Source organism: Poecilia reticulata, chromosome 5, assembly GCF_904066995.2.
Source record: "Poecilia reticulata chromosome 5, P_reticulata-male-v2, whole genome shotgun sequence".
Classification (NCBI taxonomy): domain Eukaryota; kingdom Metazoa; phylum Chordata; class Actinopteri; order Cyprinodontiformes; family Poeciliidae; genus Poecilia; species Poecilia reticulata.
Genome location: NC_088834.1, coordinates 21,671,714 through 21,678,505, shown reverse-complemented (window position 1 = coordinate 21,678,505; position 6,792 = coordinate 21,671,714). Strand labels below are relative to the sequence as shown.

Below are 6,792 nucleotides of genomic sequence, written 5' to 3'. Positions count from 1 at the left end.
AGCCACTACCATGTTTTGACAAGGTGTGTTCAGGCTGTTGTGCTTCTTTGAATTGAGTTGATTGTAGCTTAAAATGTTACATTTTTTAACTAATTTGACTTAAGATTTTTACATTTTCATTAAGCTTGCTTAGCAATCTATGTAGGCAAGCTAGACACATATTCTCAAGCAAAGAGAATGGATTATTTGTAGGTTTTCTGTCCCTTCCCTAAACATATTTTAAAAAGTTAAGTGAGATAGTGCATACAATTAACTTGATTACATCAGTCCGACTGACTAAAACCCATAATTATTCTTTTACAGTGCATGTGAGGTTTTAATGACTTCTCCTAACTGTCTGTACTATTTTCCAGAAGAAACCTTTCTGTGTTTTCTGCAAATAAATCACAACTTTGCCAGCAGATTCTGTTTAAATTCTCTAGGCATTTTGTTTCTATGAGGCTGTCACAACAATACATAATTTGTTCCTATTTCTTAAGTTTCATCAGCAAGAAATGTCAGTGGTAGCACAATTTGACAGGCATAAAAATAGCACCTTTGCACAAGAGCTATTAGCTGGAACTCTAATAAATGGATGGATCAAGAGAAGGATGATGAATCTCTCTAGGGTATACAGTATGTAGCATTTTCTCTGAAATTAAATTTCAAGACTTCATGGCATGCTATCTTTATTGTTACCGCTGCATGTCACACCATACTGACATATGTGCAAATCCTACTACATCTCAAAAAATGTTACAATTTTTCTTGATATGTGACAAATTGTGCACAAGGGGTGTAAATATTTCCAAAAGCAACTGCAATACATCTGGAGTCACTGATGCTTAAATCAGGTCTATTGTTTATTTTAAATAGTAAGCCTAACTTTATTAGGCAAACATATTAGCATCCTTCTGAGAGAAATAACTCGTTTACATCCTGACTGTATGATTTGAATTCAGAGAGGATTTCAAAACAGAGCAATATAATAAATAATGCCTCAAAAAAAAAAACTCTCCTACTGAGCCTCAGATACACAGCAAGCATCTGTACAACTTCTGAACAAAATGACTATAGAGCAAATAGCAATTTAATCCCATCATGCACTCGCTCTTTGAGTCCAGGTTTGCACACACAACCCTCTCTGTGCTACCAGGCTTCACCACATCAGAGGGTTTCACTCATTCATGAACACAGGAGGATGATAAAAAAAAAATACATGTTTTTATTTTTGTCTTTGAGAATAATTAGTCTTTTTTTTGGTGACAGTGTGTGGAATATGTTAAATATTTGATCAATGAGCCATCTGTCACTTTAGAAGTTTCTTGAAGTAAAAATAATTAGTGGCACCGAGTCTTTGCCAACTTAACTAATACAACAGTTAAAAGCAGAAGGAGATCAGTATTAGTGTTTATGTTGAGTTGTTGAATTGGTTTAGTTTTAGAGAGGGAACCACGCAAAAGTCACAAAACTCACAGCAACTCAAAGCCCTCAACTTACTGTGTCCTGCTTACGTTTGGTCAGTTTGTGGCCCCAAGATGCTTTGATTGCAGTGAGCGACCAATCAGTTCCAACAAATTCATTTGAACTCAATCGTTTGTCTGCTACGTATACTGATTATATTCACACACACGCACTGTAATTCTCTGAAGCTATTCGTTTTCACAATCTTTTGAATTTAGGAAACTTACAAGAATGAATCATAATCAGATGCCCAAACCAAGCAAGCTGTTTCAGTCAGATGTTTACGTTCACTCACTTTTTTTTGTGGTTGAGTGATTGTATTGCAACTAACATCCATGATTTTTACAAACAAGAATTGCTTGAAGTTATTTTGGATTTTCTTTAATGTACATAGAGTCAAATTTTTTCTTTGCACAGGGAGAGGAAAGCAAGCGGAAGGAGAAAATGTGTGTGCAGGAAGCATGAAATCTGAGCGGGCAAACACAGATTTGAGGGAGAACAGAGCATATCTGAAAGAAAGCAGAAGTTTTGGATGCAAGCATTACAAAGATTTTAAATCCTACTCTTGCACTGAAAATGTAAGTAATTTCTCATCTGACATTTGAATTACCCCATTTACCAAATGCCTCAAATATATGGATAAATTCCAGCTTGTGTTGGGATAAATAATCTGAATTCTTTTTTGATGGCATCGACGAGCAGTGGGATTATTCTAAGTGGATATTGACCACTATTTTGATTAGAAATGGATTTTATTTATTTATTTTTCTAATGAGACCTGGCTTTTATTCATAGAGCATACGTTTTCAATGATGTTGAGAGCAGAGCTGTTCCCACAGTCTCCTTTGTCCACAGAAATTAGCAGAGACAATCCAAACATCTAAAAAAAAACTTTGATGATGAGACAAGACAAAGATCGATTTGAGTTATTTGGTCCCAATGACAAATAGTATGATTATAGTAATAAATTACTTAGGAATGCTGCTCCAGCTGTCAAGCATAGTGACGGTCATATCATGCTGAGGCTCAATATCAGAAAAACTGCAAAAAATAAATGCAAATACTTGTATGTTGGTAGATCAGCCTATCAAAAAAGGGGGTTAAAATGACAAAATGAACATGAAATTCATGCTGATTATGAATAGATCTCTGCATCTCCCATGGCGATTAAGTTTGCTTTTCTCCCCCCCATTGAAGTTCCAAACATATTGTGAAAAGACAGAGTTTATTTAAGGAAAATTTACAAATGAGCGAAACAATTATTCACATCTGAGAAAATCCATGTAGCTTTTCACAAACATTTTTACGTCCAGCATTTATTTACCAATCCATTTGTAGTACAGCTGTCAAAGCAAAAGGGATTCACGAGAGATAAGAGAGAAGGATCAGCATCAAACTTTGATACGTTGTAAACGCAACACTGTGTCAGCTGCAGCGAACTGTTGCATCACGTCTCGCCTCCTATCCATTCTTAAACCCCAGGAGGTTTAATAAATGTTTCAGTACATCACATAAAGAGAATCTCTTCATGTGTAAAGCATTTGTGTCAAAAGCAACTGGACGAAATTCCTTGGCTGTTGCCCCCGAAAATTAAAAGTCAAAACTATTATCAATAGAAGCAAATAATACCGAGTGGCTCAGCCGAATTACATTTGTTCTCGTTTATGTATTCGTCCACCTGCAATCCGTTCTGTGTCTCTTCTTCTTTTTGTTCTCATTTCTCCTTCTTCTTCTTTGTCACTTCCCTCTGTCTCGTCTCTCTCCAGGGCAGGAAGTTGTAGGACACCAGAGCTGTGAGGAGGTAGGTGGCCATGCCGGTGTATCCTCCGAGCACCAGACACAAGGGCTGCGCCAACACAAACAGGCAGAACACATTCATCGACGCCCCGTCATTCAGCTCCACCTTGTCCTCCTTTGAGGCTTTCATCACTCCGAAGAAGTAGATCAGCGCCACAGCGGGGTAGAAGGCGAGCTCCACCATGCTGGTAAACAGGAAGCGCCCACGCACTCACTCTGGAATGCTTTAAAATGAAAGTGCGCAGGTGTTAAGAAGGCAGCTTTGAGAATCCAGTGAGACAAAGACTTTTCAGGACACACACTCTCACCTCGCTGTGATTTACACCCTCTTCCAGGCTGAAATCCCTTGGAGGTGTAAAGGCGGATGTGACGGGGGGAAAACAGAATTGGACCTTTGATCCTTTTCCATAAAAGTACTGTGAAACATTACCTACCTGCCAGGCTCCTTATCTAGACACTCAACCCTTTATTTACCATCACGACGAGATGCAATGATTGTTTTATTTCATTTTTTAATTTGAATAAATCCAGCTTGTAAATCCTCCACCTGTCCAAACCAATTACGCCGAGCTTTCATGTGCATCTTTTCAAAAATGACAACTGGCTTCCTTCAACGGTTGCATCAAAGTAGCCGTCAAGCTTCACCACAACTTGGTTTGTGTAAATAACATGTCATGAATTGATCGTGCTGTGGAAACTGAAGCCTTGTCGAAATTATTCACACCACTTGAACTTTACAACAACAACAACAACAAGAAGCTTCGGTTTATTCTGTTTGGGTTTCAAGTGATAGACTAACACAATGTAATGCTTAGTTGTTAAGTGAAAAGAAATTCATTAATCCATCGATGGTCACCCCCAGATCGCTTATAAGTTGGTCAGTGGATCCATGACTAACATTGACAGTGTGAGTGACGGCGCCAAGTCCTTCCTCTTGGCTCTGATTGGTTTATTTCTGACAATATACTGCGATGACAGTTTTATCAAAACATATAAAACATATTTTAATTAAAGTTAGCTACCGCGGCTTTAAGGTTTATGCTTGTATAAACCTTAAAGTGGTATGAACGACTCCGTAATTCACATAAAGTGTTCAAATAAAAAAAAAAAAGACTTGTCTTTAAGTAAAGACTTGTCTTTACTTAAGGGGTTCAAGGAGTGTCGACTTCAAATTTGGTACTTTTGTGGCTTTTTGGAAGAGGATTAGCTTTCCTGTAAGGAGATAAGAGGCTGAAGTCATTGTCATATTCCTCTCTGTTCAGCCAGAGCTCAGGATTAAGGAAGTGGACCGTAACAAAGAAACATCATGGTCGGCCCAAATAACATGCATTCATGCATCATTCAAAGTGTGTCATGCTAGGATCCCTTTTATCAACTGAAGTCATCATATAACGTCGACTCAAAGAACATTCGTATTACCAACTAAGTTTGGAAACATTTTCCTTTAAGCTATCTTTCTCTTCTAAATAATATTATTGACTAATACGAGCCATTAGTGGAAACATCAAGGAGAAGTCTGGCTGTTTCATCTTGTTTCCTGTGATTAACAAACCAAATGAGAATTTCCTCATTTAAGTCGGGATCTATTCCATCAAAGCTTCATAATGTAGGTGTAATTTTAATCATACAATTGGAGCTTTCAAGATTTAGATCAAAGCCCTAATAACGTAATTTCAGCAATCACATTTCATGGTAAAAAGTGCCGTACTTTCACACAAGGTTTATTAAATACATTTTTACCAATGTTAAATAGGACTCATTCTTTAGCCATTTGGCTACATTTCTTGCTGGTGCTAATAAAAGGCATAGTTAAAAAAAAAATCCAATGTTGAATAAATATATGTGGTGTTAAATTATTCCATCAACCATGAACCAAAGCTGAGTGCTTCCCTTGGATGTTTTAAAAAGTCCCTTATGGGGTCGTAGTGTGTGAGTATTTCATACGCTGGCCAATCGATTTCACATTCCTCCATTTACGCTCAGACAGAGCAGAGCTCGAACCAGTTTGTTGAAAAGTAAACTTTCACCAGACATGCTTGGATGGAGAAACGCCAAGAACCAGCAGAGTGTCCAGGCAGCGTCTCTGGAGATGATAACTTTCCCCATCGATGTTGGACTTTATTAAAGATTTTGCATAAGCAGCTGCTTTGAATAGCCTCTAACTATCATTTTTTTTTTTTTCTATGTGAATGAGCTCATGAGCAGAACTGGTCATTTTCAGTTTGCTTGCAGCTCCAACGCATCACAGTGTCTGAATCCCTGTTGCACCCTCAGGATGCTTTGGCACCTGAGCCAATCACTGAGCCACAGGTTCACCACGGGGGCAGCATCCATGTGTTTGCTTGCTAGAGTCAAAGGAGTCATTCATAAAAGCTTCCTTTGTGATGTTTGCCACCTGATGAGGAGAGGGTTTGATTCTGGATTAAACCACTGGCTCACAGAGCAGGATTACTCTCTGGGAGGGAACATGTGGCCCTTTGAACTGGATTTTTCAAACCTCTTCCTTCTCTGCAGGGCACAGCTGAGAAACATGCTTGCATTGTCCAGAGAGAAACATACAGTGCAGCATGGAAGTTGCATTGATTTTGAGCCTTTTTTATGAATTTATTTCTTCATTTTTTTTGAGTGGTTTAACGAAACATTGCTCTGAAGATAAGCAAGAATGGGCTTGTTACGGTTGAATTTTTTTCGTGGCACTTCTCTATTCCAAACAAGATTAAAAATATACACACCGGCTCAAATATATATTTACATCACCAGAAATATTTGACAGTATTTAACAAATTGCAGACAAACCCACTCAGTCTTTGTTGCTGTCAACAATATTCTGGTGTAACTCTGCTTGGATGTTTGGACATTCTCCTATCTGGCATGGATTTGCTCCTTTCATTTCTTTGGTTGCATTACTATCAATGTCTGACATTTTCAAGAGGGTTCGGGTCAGGGCCCACAACGTTAGTCGTCTTTTCCCGTGTACATGAAGGTGCCTCATCTAAAAAATAAATCCAGTTAAGTTTTCTGATAAGGAGTTTTCCAATCATTCTACTTTGTTTTGATAATCACACAAGATTTTCTTTTTGAAGGATATTTTCTATTATAAAATGTTTTCTGACTGCCCATGTGATTTTTACAGCCACTGCTGTTGAAATGTATTTATCCTAAACAAATTCACCAGTCAGGTTCATTTAGTGTGAAACTGGATGATAAAGGATTTAAAAATGAATCTAAGCCCCTCGCAGTGGTTAGATGTATTCATCCTTTTGCATTTCCCGTTTCTTAAATCAGAGTTTTAGTAGCAACACTTCAGATAAAGATCTGTAAAGACTTCTGAAAAAAAAAAATGAAAAAAATAATAATCTAACCGCTATCAGCACTCCCATTAAGCCATTCCTTTTAAAGTTCAGATAAAATCACTGAGCTCTCTATAAGTGTTATGATGCAGTTCTGGTCCACTAAAGCTAATGTTAAATTAATCAAATGCGTTATTTTTATGGGCTTATTACAGAATTTTCAGACACTCAGGTGTCGCTCTCTAAATGTGATTAAAGATCT

The 6,792-nt window shown here is 37.7% G+C and overlaps 1 long non-coding RNA gene across 1 annotated transcript; it reads right to left on the bottom strand.

The window, feature by feature from the left end:
• Window positions 1-1,246: 1,246 nt before the first annotated feature.
• On the bottom strand, window positions 1,247-3,973 carry LOC145551575 (uncharacterized). Its single transcript, XR_014087443.1, has 2 exons — window positions 3,549-3,973; window positions 1,247-3,464 (listed from the first exon to the last, which is right to left on the bottom strand). It is a non-coding gene; the product is annotated as an uncharacterized LOC145551575 (long non-coding RNA).
• Between the last annotated feature and the right edge of the window lie 2,819 nt (window positions 3,974-6,792).